Source organism: Aedes aegypti, chromosome 2, assembly GCF_002204515.2.
Source record: "Aedes aegypti strain LVP_AGWG chromosome 2, AaegL5.0 Primary Assembly, whole genome shotgun sequence".
Classification (NCBI taxonomy): Eukaryota; Metazoa; Arthropoda; class Insecta; order Diptera; family Culicidae; genus Aedes; species Aedes aegypti.
Window position 1 is genome coordinate 383,131,721 of NC_035108.1, and position 16,329 is coordinate 383,148,049.

Below are 16,329 nucleotides of genomic sequence, written 5' to 3' on the forward strand. Positions count from 1 at the left end.
AAAATGATTGAGATAAGCAAAATGTTGCCTAAATTCAAATGCTCATAACTTTATGAAAAATTGATAAAATTGGATGCATCTGGAAGCAGTCGACGGCAAATTTGGTCTCCTTTCAGGAACATGCTTGGCCATGCATATTGGCCACTGGACACCGGAGATGTTTCGGATTTTCCGAGGTCATGTCTAAATGTCATTTTTTCTGTCACTTGTATTTTTGTGCGGTGTAAAGTTGGATAGATGTTTACAATTTTCCTAGAAACTAGAACTAATAGGAAGTCGAATGCCGTCGGACGCATCAAGATTGGTTGGAAATCTTCAGAATTATGACCATTTCCGTAAAATGGTTCCGGAAAACATGGACAGTCATGTTTTTATTCCCAATTATGTAAATACTATCCGGAACTGTATCCAAGTGGGCATCAACCTTTAAAATGATGTTCCCAGCAGCATATTCAGAACCATTGGATGTATAGACCACTTTATAGAAGGTTCCAGGTGCCCTGGGGGAAGTGGTCAATTAGGAACATATCTGGAACCATATCAATATGGGCAATAAACTTCATGATTTTCAAAGGTTATGCTTTCCGAAGCATTTCCAGCACCACCGGCTGCCATGACGACTTTATAGTAAGAAAAATTTGAAAAATGTTTGCATAGTGAATGTTTTATACCTTGTGAATATTTACTAAGACTTTTTTGAAATGTTTTCTTGTTTATCCTGTTATTGTTGATGTTGTTCAAAAAAAAAATCATGCCTAGTGGTAGAGCATACATTGGTTAATAAAAGTGCTGAAGACACAAAATAGCTCAGATTAATATTAATGCTATAAATAATTACAAAAGGTGAGTGTCCAAAGTAGCCCCAGGAATCAAAAGAAGCCCCGTCCGACGGTACGTAACTCGTTGCAGAACTCGATTTTTACAGCACTCGACGTAATTATCCTATTCGGCAAGCCTCGTAAGATAAATTTACGACTCGTGCTGTAAAAATCATCATTCTGCAACTTGTTCCGTAAACTACTATTTCAATTTTTTTTTATGTTGCAAAGATTGCAAAAGATATCAAATTTTTTAACTCTGTGTAGGGTTGGGAGAAATCTTGAAATTCACTCTACAGTAGCCAAGCAAAGCCAATCACAGTCAGCGAAGCCAGTGAAACTCACGCCCATCGCTGCTGTAGGCAAAAAGCCTTGAAAATAGCATAACACCCGTTGCTAAGGGCAACCCAGAATTACTGCACGCTAACTCTGAAGTACCCATTAATGGGTACTTTCGTACCCATTTCCCACTAAAGTGGTTTAACTCATTAAATGAGTAAGGTCGACTTACCCATTAAAGAGTATTAGACACAAACTTCAAAACATGGGTATTTTTTACTCCTGGTTAATTTTGAAAAAATGGGTAAAAATGCCTCATGTTTTTGCTGATTTTGCTCTGGATTCAGGTTAGGAATTGAGAATGTGGTAAATCGAGTTGAAAAACAAATCTCAGTATAATATAAAAGAATTTCGTATTTATTATGTCATGTCATTATCACTAACAATTTGTTTTAGTTTTTCTTCATATTTTGAATCTGTACGATCCGATGCTCCCGATACTCTTTCTCGGTTTTCCAACTTTGCACATTGGATATCGGCTCCGCAAACTGTTGTGCCGCAACAATATCCGGGTTCTGTTGAATAAATAAAGAAAACAATAGTCCTCTAAGAAAACAAAAATCACCTCAGAATCTACTTACCTTCAAAGATATCTTGAATATGATTTCCAGCTTGCTATTACAATAGTTCCGGCACCAAAAATAGATTTCAATATCACCACAGAAAACATGAATGCAAAAGAAATTTCAAAATGGAGATGCTACTCGTCAAACCATCCCGCGTATTATTTACCCATCATTGTAAAACGAATAGAAACTTCCTCATGGGGAATAAGTACCCTTTTTGTGACATTTAAAAAATACCCTTTTTCTGACAACTCAGTACTGGCCATAAAAATGGGTATTCGGTACCCATTTAATGGGTACTTCACAGTTAGCGTGTGTAGAAAAATGTTCTATTTATAAATAAATAAATAATAAATAAATAAATAAATATTTCCCGCATTTAGAGCCTTCAATGACACTCATGATTTAGAAAATTCGTGCACCCAACATAGGCTACTTGATGAGATTCACGTTTTTGAACTACTGTACTGGAGAGCCACGTGATTTTCGCGAAAATTCAAGCCTACTACTATTACCATTCCCAGCACTGACTCTGTGTAATAAAATATTAAACTTTTCAAATCTAGTAGGAGTAGGGTAAGCGTTCCCTTAGTTGTGGGTGTTCCTATAGTTGCGGTAGTGCCGTTTTCACTGATTTCATTACATTAGCCACAGAACTGACACTACCAATCGACGTATTGGCTTGTTGATACACGGAATAGTTGAAAACATCGTTCAGATTGCTTTAAAACTGATGAAATATCACTAAAATTGTTAAACTGTTCTAGCTTGTACCAATAGTTGCGGTAAAGTGTTCCTATAGTGGAGGATCCCATAAGAAAACAACGGATACCGCAACTATAGGAACACAAATTAAAAATATACCGCAACTAAAGGAACAGTATACCAATAGTGGAGGTATTATTTTTCCCTGACATGCCGTGGATTACTGCGATGAAATATTTTTTCTCATTAAGTCAATGGTCGTTACTTCCCGTTACAACACTAACATGTACAATAATTGCGCTTTTTGAATTTAGGCGGTTAAATGAAGTTCAATAGTGCTTAGTACCTCCACTATTGGTACATCTACCCTAGTGACTGTTCTTCAATGATTAACCATTTAATTAGAAGATATGTTCAGTAACGCGTTTTGGATGCCTCTCTCAATCTTCCTGGCGTTACGTCCCAACTGGGACAGAGCCGGCTTTTCAGCTTAGTGTTCTTATGAGCACTTCCACAGTTATTAACTGAGAGCTTTCTTTGCCAAATGACCATTTTTCATATGTATATCGTGTGGCAGGTACGAAGATACTCTATGCCCTGGGATTCGAGGAAATTTCCTTTACGAAAAGATCCTCGACCAGCGGGATTCGAACCCACGACCCTCAGCATGGTCATTATGAATAGCTGCGCGTTTACCGCTACGGCTATCTGGGCCCGCCTAACTGGATGCCTATAACTTCAATTTTAGAGTAAGAGATTGACATTTTCCCTATGATCAATAGTTTTTACAAAGCATGACAAAAATGTTAATAAATCTTCGAGCTGTTAGTAAAATAGCTATAAGTAGATGAAAAAACCGAATTTAGTACTATACCATTTCATTCCACTAGAGTTTGTATCCTTTGACAGATACACGTAATTCGACCGCAACTGTAAGGCCGTCTTCAGTGTCGTGTACCAATTCGGTTTTTTCATCTACAAAAATGTTGCTTTTTATGATATTTTCGTAGAATATTTCGTGTTTGGAAGAGAATTTTTATGAAATAGTTCAAAAAGCACGTAATTTACTCTATTTTTCAGTGGTATGCGTCACTATTTGAACAACCGTAAATGAAAATTGTAAAAAAAATCATGATGATGACACATGGTAGTGGAACAAAAAATATTTAAATAATAACCAAATAAGTTTACATTAAATCGAAAAATGCCCTTCAGATAACATCAAAATACATTGGATAACATAAAAATACATTCACAGTAGTTTATCGTCGGTTTACACAAATTGATTAATATTTCATCTATTAAAATATTAATCATCTGCATAATTTGATGATTTTTTTCCTTAAATAAGTAAAATGAAGAAAAAAACCTTCTTCTTACTAAGACCTTATTTTGATTTGAGACAAATTTTATAATAAATCTTTGAACTGTTTAATGGAATACCTATAAGTAAATGGAAAACCTAATTTGGTTCTATACCATTTAAATCCACTAGAGTTTGTATCCTTTGACTGGCATACTTCTTCCGGATTGCATACTTCTTGGCTTGAACTCTACGTCGACGTTGGCTTCGCAGGCATCTTCCACTATTTCCATGAGCGTTCACAGTGTTGTTATACCAAAACCTTTACGGTAGTGAACCTACTCACGCTTCTCACAATCCGGCAGCTTGGCGACCAGCGACTAACTTAGCAGCGAGTTTGCGAGATGTTGCTGGAAATCAGCGGCTTCCAAGTGACCGCAGAGCTGCTCCACCGTGTTTCCGAATGGAATGAAGCTCTTCGAATTATCTGGTTGTGGAGGATCCAGCCGGTTGACCTTGTCCTGCAGGCTTTTCAAAAGCTGCTTCACACGGCCTTAATGGCGGTGCAGCTTCTCGATGATCCTTGGGATGGTTTCGGGAAGTAGAAGCTGACCAAATACCAGCTCGAGTGCATCTCCTTCCAGTGCTTCCTGCAGTCGCATTAGGTTCCCGTGGTTCATGTTGCCACATGTATCGTTGGACGCTTTGTAGGCCGCATAGAACAAAGGCCACTGTGCTGGATTGCCCGAAAATATGGGAAGCTTGTAGGTAAGTCCCTTTCGTGCAGCCAGATGTGACTTCCTCGGTCCGGTCTGCTTTTGCCCCAGCTCATCTTGACGCACACTGTAGTCCTTCTTCCTAATAATTTACGGAGAGTTGCTGTTGACCTTCCTCTCCATGGACGAATCGAAACTCTGGCTTTGCAGATCAGAAGTTTTGGAGTACTCGTCGTCATCGTCCTCCTCCTTAGTACTTTCGTCATCTTTTACGAACTTCTGGAAGTTCCCCTTCATCAGCTTCAACGCGTTTCGGTTGATTTTGCTGAAAGGCTCCACTTGCAAAATGCCCGTATCATTTTTCGACGCCTGCTTTGGCATTTTAAGGCTCGACAGTCCCGGTAACTCCTTGTCAATGGATACCAACCGCTCCTCGAACGACTCCTGGTTCGCCTTTATACGCTCGACTTGCTTCGTTCTCTTCCGAAGCATCTCCGCTTGCCAAGCCAAATCTTCTTCTTCTTCCTCTGCATTCTTCTGCAGCTCCATCTCCATAGTCTTCTTCTTGTACGCACGCTGCAGTTCTCTCTTCTTCTTCCGCAGCTACATCTCCATTTCCAGCTCTTCCATCTGCCGCTTCTGGCGTTCTTCTTCTCTGACTTTCGAATTCTCGCTAGACGCACCCAAGCGAGAAATGACGCTGGATTTGTCAGACTTATCTGTTTGCTTCCGCCAACGAATCTGCTTCTTCCACTTCTGGTACTCCTTGGCCTTCTCCTGGCAAGCTTTCTTTTGGAAGCACCAACTTTTGGGCATCTTTACTTCTTCGAAACCCACGCAACCAGAAGCGCGTCCATGTTTGAAACCATGGGTAAGACAAAGGTTGGCAAATATTTTGTGCACAGTGAAGCTAAAATTTTTTTTCTATCTTTATTAACGAGATTTTTAGCCTTGGGCTAGTTCATCTCGGGACCAACGGCTTTACTTCCCTTCCGAAGGAAGTCGTCACTGAAATTTTCAGTGACTATCTCGGGGATGCGATTCGATCCCAAGTCCTCGGTGTGAGAGCCGTGTGTTCTAACCACTACACCAGGTCCGTCCCCAGTGAAGCCAAGACAAGTTTTAACGCTGGACTGGAATTTGAAAGTTACTATATTTGAGAAGCTCAAACGTAAATGGGTGTAAGTGACATTTTGTTCGAAAGCTTTTCTTTTTTACAGGGACAAAATAGGAAATTAGTGACCTTAAAGAGATCAAATAGGGATTCAGAAAACAAAACAAAACCCAATAGGAGCCAGGAGATACGAGTTTGGTTCTTCATAACATCAGAGCAGACATTTTCTTAGATTTAAGACTTTATTGAGAATTCCTCATAACATTACGACAAATACATATTACTGTATGTGTTTTCCATGATTTTCTCTAGGAATTTTATCATTTATTCAGGTACTTACCCAAATTTTCAGGTGTCACTCCGGAAATTTCTAAAGGTGTTCATTTAGTAATGATTTCTCTAGGAATTACTCCACGAAGTTTCCCAGGGAATTTCTCCAATAATATTGTTTAGGATACCTTACGAATGCAATCTTGATTTGCCCAAGGAGAACTGCAGCAATGGAATCGCTTCAAATATTATTTCACCAATCATCCGAATTCCTCCAAATATTCTTTGAAACATTTTTCAAGAAAGCCCTAACTCCTCAACAATTTTATGCAGCGACTAATCCATCGACCTGAGACATTCTCCAAGATTTCAGGTCAAATTATCTTCTAAAATTTTATCAATAGCTTCTCTAGAAATTTCTACGGATTTCCTTTGATATTATGATTAAAGATTTACATAGAATTTCAACTAGGAATTTACCTAAGGATACCTTTAGTAATTGCTCCAGAGTTTTCTTCAAAGATTTCTACAAAAAAATCCTCCAGTAATTCTTAGAGATTTTCTCAAGTAAGTCTTGGAGTTTTTTTTTTCTAAGAAATTCTTCCAGGAATGTCTCCAGGGAAACTTCAAAGATTTTTTTTCTGAAAAAAAATCGGTGTGGTGTTTCTAAGGAAAATCTAGTGGAACCTGTGATATAATTTGTGTTGGATTTAAAGTCACTCATAATGAACAAGGATCGCTGAAAAAAACTCCTGGATTCTTGTGCATGTTTAAGAAATTTTTCTAGATAATTTGATACATAACACTACGGAAGAGTTGCTGAATTAGAGTTACTGTGCACGTGCTGTTGCCTTAGGTGCAGGAGGCTCATTGCTTGCTAGCGCACGGGTGCGCTGTACATTGTGAGACCTTTTTTGGTGAGCCTCATTTTTCTTGAGATGTGTCTCAATGCGGTCTCATGCGCTCCGGCACATGTGCTGTTTAAAATTAAGCGCAATAATTGAAATGATGACAAAACTTTCCAACGAGGATCGAAATTGTAACTCTTGGATCGCGAGTCCTCGACCATGTCATGTAGACCATCTAGACACCTTCATAATGAAGCGAAAAAAATCGTAGAGTTTCTTCGTTACTAAGCAGTTGTTTCACAACTTGGATACAGATGGTGAGCCGTAGCGCCGAGCAGCGCATGAGACGAGTCTCCCTGGGAGCACATCGGCTTGCGCGCGCTTTTAAAATTTTCGTGAGCCTCCTGCTAGCGCAGCACACTAGGATTCCGATGAGCTGAGAGACGGTTTGGTTGAAGGCTCGTCAGTACATTTATGTGCTCCTGAGAAATATGCAACTCTATAGCTGAATCCATTGCCGCTTCCAAAAATATCATAGCACGTCTAGTTTTTAGATATGGGCTGTTGAAAATGCCAAATTTGACTATTTCAGCCAACTTGCATGCAAGTTTTCCAACTTGTACGGCAACTGAATTCAAACTTCAAGTGTATAACAATACTTATCCACAAAGTTCACAATATCTTCGATGCTCAATATTTATTTTTTGATGGTTTCGGAAAGTATTGTATTTTGCCATATAAGAGAAACGAAGTATTTTGTATTGAGAATGCCAGCATGTTGAAAAAATAGATCCAATCTAAGTTAAATCTAGAAATTTCAACCAAATTATATGTGAAATGTACGTTAAAGTCCTATTTTGCATGTTTGGTGGATTAGATTACTAAACAGTTTGATAAATCATACTTTAAATTTTATGTTAACATCAATTAAAACAGTGTTTTATACAATTTTGGCGACCTGTAGCTAAGAATTGTGACGTGCTAGAACATTTCTGAAAACGTCATCAAATTCAGCAACCCAAAATCTACTAGATACACATAATTTGATCTTTGAGACACGCAAAAATTTCGTGTTTGTTAAGCTGTGTAATCAAACAAAAACCTTTCGAATCTCGGAATAGTATTCCACAGGATTTTTTTAAAGAAATTTCCGAAAAACTTTGGATAGATACTCTATAAAATTTTGTGTAAGAATGATCGATGGGATTATTGGAAAAAATTACTGTCGTATAAACCGGTGAGCATGCCAATACTTTAAGAAACCTATTATGAAATTTGTTGATAAAACTGCAGGAGTAATACTTGAACTTGAAAGATTTGTTCGAAGAACCCATCAAGGAATTTTGGTTATCTGGGAGAAAACGAGAATGAATTTTTGAACGAATCCACATCAACATGCGGAGGTATTCTCGCAGGGTTTCTTAAAAAAAAACTTGAGCTACTTTTTCTAACATTCTGGACTAAACCTTTGTGGGTTTCCTCGGACGATATTCTGTAGAAATCTTTGGAAGATTTCCTAGAGTAACTACTGAAAATTCGGTTGAAGGGTTAGTTAAAAATATATCTGGTTTTGGAAACAAAAATCAATGGAATGCCTTAAGAAATTACTGTAGGTGGTAGCTTTGGAGTTCTCAAAGATTTCCTGGAGCAAATTCTTCTGAGCAGCCTTTGAAAAATTACTGAAAGAATTGCTGAGAGAAGTAGTGGAGAACTATCTATATAAATAAAAATGGAATGGTGTTTGTATGTCACGAAATGGCTTACGAACGGGTCAACGGATTTGAATGATTTTACCTCCGTCGTGTTCGTCAAGGGTTCCGACGTGTTTGTGTGTATAAAAATCTCAGGATATTCACCGGGAATGTTGAAAATATGAGCGCGAACGAAACTGTCATTTTATATGGGACGATCAAAAGCGGTTTTTCAATAGCCTACTTGATGGCATGACGAAGTTTGCCGGGACCACTAGTTTAGAATAATTTCCGTAAATCTCCCTACCAAAATTAGCAAATGGTCAGCCATCTTGAAAAACTTTTGAGGTTTTGTTCGACTTTTGTATGGAAGCCCGCCACTGTGCGATGGTGCAATCAAAAGGTTCCAATAAAAAGCCACGCTTGATTTAATCACCTGATGGTACCGCACCCGTTTCGGGGTGGTAAATGGAGGCAGCTGGACGTGGCATCATTAACTTCTTGTGGCTGCTCTTTAGCCGTCCCATTGGGGCAAAAGGTGAACACGAGTGACCGTTTACTGGTGTGGTGAATCCGCTGATAAACATTTATAGCCTTGAGAGATCATTTAAGGATTAAACCTTGTGCTGTGTGTGGGTTCGGGAAAACTTGGACAAATCCTTGGCCAAAGAACATTTAATTAGACGTTCATTAAGCAAGCTCATTATTTTGACGGTGGAACTTTTTTACAAGAGCGTTATTTTTCTTACGACTATCGAAAGGGATTATCGTTAATCTGATTCTCAAATGGCTAAGATGTTTACCTGTGTTTATTGGTATGCTTCGATTTGATCACTGTTCCGAAAACTTGCAAGAAACGAAAAATGTTCTTTGAACGAGTTTTTCTGCAATCGAATCTTCTGCCTTGCAGCGCTCTCAGTACCATTGGCGTACGTAGAATTTTTCTTTCTCCTTCTTTGTATGGAATTATTCCTCATCACAACCCATCCAGAAAAGAAAGCAGATACCAAAATACACTCAAAATCAGATAATGGTATTTTTTGAGTTATACAGAGCCATGAGAAAATTATGTAAAGTATCTAAAGGGAACTGTAGGATTCTGGCCCCTGTTCCTACGCCAATGCTTAGCACAAGTATTGATAACCCCGGGGCGCTACGATTAAACGTGCAGAGGAGCAACTTTTTGACTAAAGTTTGCAAAAAAGGAAATATTTCTTCTCTTTAGAAGCACACACATCTCCCCACCATGCCGGACGATGCACGATGATGGATTCTATAGGAGTATACTTTCAGGCAGAAGGGAGGAATCACAAGTAGGGTTTATTTGGGAACGCGCCAACAAAGCACCGCAGGCTTGTTTTCAAAAGAATCAAAGGAAAATTTTCCCGAAAATCTGCTTTTCGTTCCGCGCTTCATTCCCTTCTACACCTGTCGCATTGCATACAGTCACCTCACAGTTATGGATAGCCACATATATGGATCATTGCTGTACTAAACAGTTAATTATAATGAGCTTCAATACATTTTTCTTGTTAGTTGAAAACAGAATGTCAACGAAATGCTTTGGAAGAATTCCACGTCAAATCGGTCAGTCACAGAGCTCGACCATCTTCGATAAGCAGTAAATTTAGCACATGTTTTCGAGAGTGTCTGAAAAAGAATTTTCAATAGAAAAATTTATCATTTTGAATCAAAAATAACTTTTGAAAATGGCCTATGCATTTTTGCATGCAATTTATTTGAAAAATTCTAATTACAAATCTGTCGATGCTTGAGAAATATGTTCTATGAAACATTTGGACAACAAGAAAAAAATACACTGAAAAATATTCTATGTTTTTATGAAGAATTCCAAAATAAAACATAAATTTAAAATACACAAATAATATATAACAATATTAATATGTTTTTCTAATTTCTGTTCAATTTTTTGTTTGTCAAAATTAATGCGTTCTGATTCATTGAAAAAACAGTACGTTTTTGAGAGTGAAGGCCAAATTTATCTCCAATTACTTTTTATTAATGGAGAATTGCGAGTAACTAATGAAAATGGTCTATTGACCTGAAAATTCTATTTTTCTATTAATTATTTTAGGCATTAAACTTGATACAATTCGAAAATAGCAACTTCTATAGAAATTATCAGGATAGTTATTATGGTTTAAAATAACTTTAAGATCCTTCTTGTGTCTGGTGGTAGACCGTAATTATTTTAACAAAAAGCCAACATTTTGAAAATTAGACCAAAAATTGTTCATAGAAAACCTTTTTTATTTAAAATTTCTCCATCACTTAAATTTGTCCCATAAATATGTTTCTTAACAAGATTCTATAGTGGACATTTAAAAAATATTTATAATTGGGTTTTTGTGTAATTCAAAATTGAAATATAATTTGTGATTTTTAATGAAATACATACATATACTTTCAGTGTATATTTTCTTGTAGTCCAAACGATTCTATTAAGAAGATAGAACATTTTTCTCTCAAAACATCAGTTTCGGAGTTTGAATTTTTCAAATGAATCGCATGCAAAAACATATAAGCCATTTTCAAATGTAATTCTTGAGGAAACACTTATTTGACCATACCAAAAACATGTACAAAATTGAATCCAAAATAGAAACTTTCGGCGAAATATAAAGCTTCATTCATAATAGATTTTTAATGAATTTCAACTTGGCATAGTTTTCTTCAGACGGATGGCAGAAATTTAAACTAGTGTGAAAAAGTCCAACAAAATGGACCATAGGTAATTCAAGCAATAAACTCAAATATTTTGCTTCAATATCAACTGTAATTTATAACATTTTTTAAAGGTTTCCAATAAATTCTAAAATGTATTGAATTATTAATCTGTTGGAAGATTCGTAGCAAAACTTTGTTTGCCACCCTTCGATGTTCTTTGAAGAATTTAAGATTGTTTGGTGATTTCAAATATTTGCTGCAAATATTTTGAAAAAAAGTCAAAATGGACTGTAAGATTTGTTAACACTTTCACCGTGAATTCCTCCTGGTAGAAAAGCATTCCTTCTATGTCTTTTGTTCTACAAATTCATTCCGGAATGCGCAACCAGATAAAAATAATTAATTTTTAAAAAATTTGAAGTTTTCCCTTGCAGTTTCTCCAAAAATTCTTTGTTTCTGTTAAATTGCATACCGAGTAATTTCGCTGAAAATTCTACTAGAAATATTTCGTAGGCATTTCCTTCAAATGGTTTTCTGAAAACAGAAAAAAAAACATTGCAAATTATTTCGCGAAGTTTATCAGCAGTTCTTCAGAAATATTTCCAAAAACCGGAACAAATTGCAGCAGAAATACTTTTATGGTGTGTTTTTTATTTAATGTTTCAAATCCCCGTATCATATAAGAGTTATTTACGAAAACTGCTTCTCAAATGTCTCTTGCCTAAGAATCTTCAGAGTAAATTTGTTACTAATCCCATAGTATATTTTCGCTTCTTAAATAAGCATACCGGAAATGGAATTTGTGGAGAATATTTGGCAAAATAATTGAGAAGGAGGAAGGGATTCATTAGGATATTCATAAAGAAATGTATAAGGATCTTCCCTAAAAAATTTCTTCAGATATAGCTTTATCATTTATCGACAATTCATATTTTGAGATTAAATTCTTGTGATATTTCAGGGCGGAATTCCTAGAGGCTTTCTGGTAGAATTCTGGGGAAGTACAGAGGTATTATTATGGGGCCTCCTTTCGCTGAGTGGTTAGAGTCCGCGGCTACAAAACCAAACCACGCTGAAGTTGTCTGGGTTCAATTCCCGGTCGGTCCAGGATCTTTTCGTAATGAGAATTTCTAGGCATAGAGTATCATCGTACCTACTACACGAGATACGAATGCAAAAATGGCAACTTTGGCAAAGAAAGCTCTCAGTTAATAACGAAGTGCTCGTAAGAACACTAAGCTGAGAAGCAGGCTCTGTATCAATGAGGACGTTAATGCCAAGGAGAAGATAAAGAAGAAGAAAACAGAGGTATTCTGATAGATTTTAAGACTAATTTCAAAGATACTGATGGAAAAAAATCACAATCAGTTTTTTGTAAATTTGGAGCCTTTCAATTATCTTGTAGACATTCACCTCTAGAGAAAAGATTATAAATCATCATTTATCTCTCGTTGTCCCGTTATCAATCTGTTGTTTCTATCTGCTGCAATATTTTGTTGATTCAACTTTCCTTCACTTTATTATTTACTTTATTGTGAGGAATTCTGTAAAAAAACCTTTTTTATCATATTCAATGCGTAATTTTATAAAACTCTGTGTAAGATTTATATTAATAAAATAATTTTCAATAGGTTTATTTTGAAATACTGGACAATATTTTCAAACATTTAAAATAGAGATTCGAAATTATAGTAGGGCAAGGTTCTGAAGGGTTTCTAGGCACAATACTCAAAAAAACCTGCACAGGATTCTCGACTGGTTCTGACCAAAACTTTCGCAGAAACAGGTTTTTTCCATCACTCTTGAAGAAATGCACTTTATTCACTGATTTTTTGTCAGTCCTTGTTGCAAACGAGAACAAAAACGAACTGTATCTTCCACTGATATTGATAGCCGTTTATTTTATGCTTCAAACTAGAAAAAAAGATAAACAAATTAGTTCATGGTAATTTTAATCCAAAGTAGTATAACCTACAATTCAGTGAGACCATACATGCATGATCTTGCGTTACTGTTGTTCAATAGCCCGTTCGCAACTAAATTCTGTGTAAAGCGACATTCTAGTTATACATATTTGGCATACATTTAATTACAATTTGGATATATTTCACCTGCCAATAATAATCCCGTATCTACCGCGATCCACAAATTCAATACGCTCAGCGAGTATTTAGTTCCTGCAAATGAAATCAGCTCTAATATACCATAACCCACAGACTTATGCTGCATACCTTTGATAGCACTAACGTAGCCTTACTTCTAGTAATTCGGTAATAAAGGGAAATTGAAATAATAATAAATTCTACATAAATCCAATAAATTCAATGGGTTAACTTCTGTCGCAAAGCACTTCAAAACTGCAAGTAATCTATTTTGACATCAGTCAAATCCTTTAGTCACACACTACTGCATTCGATGGCAGGGATGCCATCTCTCCGAGTGATGTGGCAACAGTCCTAATTAACTTCATTTACTGACTCTTGTCCGATTTCATGCGATTTTTTATGCATTTAAAAATGTGGCCCGCCACACAAAATTGTTTCTAAGATTTTATCCCGTGGTTCAAATAGGTTGGACAGGCCTGCAATAAGGCATTCTTGCCAATGATCTTGAAAATACCGCCAATATTTTTCTGTTTAACTCTTACAGTTCTGCTACACAAATTTTGAATAGTCTCTCTATAAAGCAGCCGAGAAACGAATTCACCGCAGAAATAAAAGGCAGTATGAAGAATACATCATTACTGGGGCGCAAAACAGCATGGAACAAACTGTTATGCGGAGATTTTACGAAACTGTCAATGGCGTACGGAGAAAAACTGCTCCGTCTCCCGTCATTAGCAATGATCGCGAAGGTAACCTGCTGACAGACAAAATCTTGGTGGAAAGCACACTTCGAGCAATTGTTGAATGGAGAGAACACGAGCGCGTCTGAGAACAGGGTAATCCTCAGCAACGATGGGCAAGCTGTGGAGCTCCCGACGCTAGATGAGGTTAGAAGAGCGATTAAGGAGTTGAAGAATTGTAAGGCTGCTGGAAAAGACGAGCTCCCGGCTGAACATTTCAAGCAAGGTAGTGAGCAGCTGTACGAAATACTGCGCCGTACTCTGTTAAGGATATGGAAGGAAGAAGAATTGCCTGCTAGCTGGCTGGAGGGCCTGCTAGAGTACGCTAATTACCGAGGAATAACGCTCGGCGTACAAAATAATGTCGAGTGTTCTGTTCAACAGATTGAGACCGCTGGAGGAGTCATTCGTTGGCGAATACCAAGCTGGTTTTCGTGAGGGCCGATCTACGACGGATCAAATGTTTACCTTGCGACAAATCCTTGATAAGTTCCGGGAATACATTTTGTAGACACACCATCTGTTCATTGATTTCAAGGCGACGTACGATTCAGTAAAAAGAAATGAGTTATGGCAGATAATGTTTGAACACGGTTTTCCGGCGAAACTGATTAGACTGATTCGTGTAACGTTGGATGGATCGAAATCAAGTGTGCGGGTTGCGGATGAGACTTCAACCACCTTCGTAACCTTAGATGGATTGAAGCAAGGAGATGCGCTTTCGAACCTTTTGTTCAACATTGCTCTTGAAGGAGCTATAAGGAGAGCGGGCGTGCGAAGAAGCGGTACCATCGTCACCCGGTCGCATATGCTCTTGGGTTTTGCGGACGATATCGATATAATCGGAAATTTGGCACTGTCGGCCAAGGTAAAACAAACAAAAGCAAATTGACTTCTGGTTATTTGCAGTTACGCAACAAACCACTGCAACGAGGAAGCATCCGTTACTTTGCTTCGTCAGGCTAATTGCAAGAAAACCATCATTTCCCGGATACGTAGAAAGTACCGTATCATGATGCTAGGCTGGTACACTTGGTACTTTAGTGATGTGCGATAATGATGTTACCCGCGAGGTGAAAAGGCGTCTTGCAGCTGCGAGACGGGCTTTTTACGGGCTCCGTAACCAGATCAAGTCCCGTAGCCTGCAGACGAAAACAAAATTCACGCTATATAGGACACTTATCCTTCCGGTTGCTCTATACGGTCATGAATCCTGGACGTTAAAAGAGGTCGACCGGAGAGCGTTTGGAGTTTTTGAGCGTAAAGTGCTACGAACAATACTCGGCAGTAAACAAGAAAATGGCATCTGGCGGCGTCGCATGAATCATGAGTTGTACCAAGTATATAAAGAAGTGGATATTTTCAAGCTCATCAACACGGCAGACTGCGTTGGGCTGATCACGTGGTACGAATGCCGGAAGAACGACAAGCAAAAATAATATTCAGTAGAGAACCCGAACGAGGCCATCGGCTTCGTGTCAGGCCGTGCACACGTTGGCTTTTTGCAGTTGAAGAGGATTTGAGGGCACTTAACGTTCAGGGCGACTGGAAGCGATTGGCTCAGGACCGAGCTCAGTGGAGAATAATCATCCATTCGGCGTAGATTCAACGTAGCGCATTGTAGCCCATCAAGTAAGTACCACAAAAATAGCGTTCTGTGAAATTTTCAGCTTATTTGATGGTGATTTTAGGGTGGCCCAAAGACAATGTAGGTTTATATGGGAATAACTGTGAAAATTTATCATCCACTAATGAAAACTCATTCCTCAAACCTTAATCAAGGATGTCGCTGAAGAAATAATTTCTTTTGAGCTATTTTTGTTTGGGAGTTTTGTAGATGTTTGCCGGGATATAATCCCATATGAAGCTAAATAGTAGCAAACAAACTCATGAAAATCTGTTGTCCTATACGTCGAATTGAATTTCTCTCTGCAGCAAATATCTTTATTATGGTTTAAAGAATAAGTTTTTACTTTGGAGTAATAAGTTTGTACTCAATTTCCAGTACTAACATGATTGAAACATTTTTCGAAATTTCTAAATAGTAATTTCCTCATAAACCTACTTTGTCTTAGCTAAAAATTTTACAGAACTCTATTTTTATGGTATGAATGATAAAGAAAATATGAGAGACTGGATCTTCAAACCGCCTCAGTAGTCAGTCTAAGCTTAGCTAAGCTAAGGAAGAACCGGATAATTTTTGTTTTGAATTTTACAAGAAATCCTTGATGAAATGCCGAAAGATTTTGTAAAAGATTTGTTGAAAAAACCTGAAGAGGCACTTTAGGAAGAACTTCAAAGGCAAAGTTAGAAAACCTATTGGCAAACTCTCTGAAGAATTTATAAAGAGAAGCTTGGCGATTTTGAAGACAATTTCAGTGACACTCGTAGAATACCTTGTCCCACTTTTTGAAGAATTTCTCAAC

General features: G+C 37.5%; 1 protein-coding gene and 1 long non-coding RNA gene across 2 annotated transcripts in view; one reads left to right on the forward strand and one right to left on the reverse strand.

The window, feature by feature from the left end:
- Positions 1-16,329, forward strand: part of LOC5574025 (T-lymphocyte activation antigen CD86) — a 284,943-nt gene that overhangs the window by 237,203 nt on the left and 31,411 nt on the right. The window lies entirely within an intron of this gene.
- LOC110676942 lies at positions 1,488-2,032 on the reverse strand. The gene is made up of 2 exons (XR_002500838.1): positions 1,739-2,032; positions 1,488-1,672 (listed from the first exon to the last, which is right to left on the reverse strand). It is a non-coding gene; the product is annotated as an uncharacterized LOC110676942 (long non-coding RNA).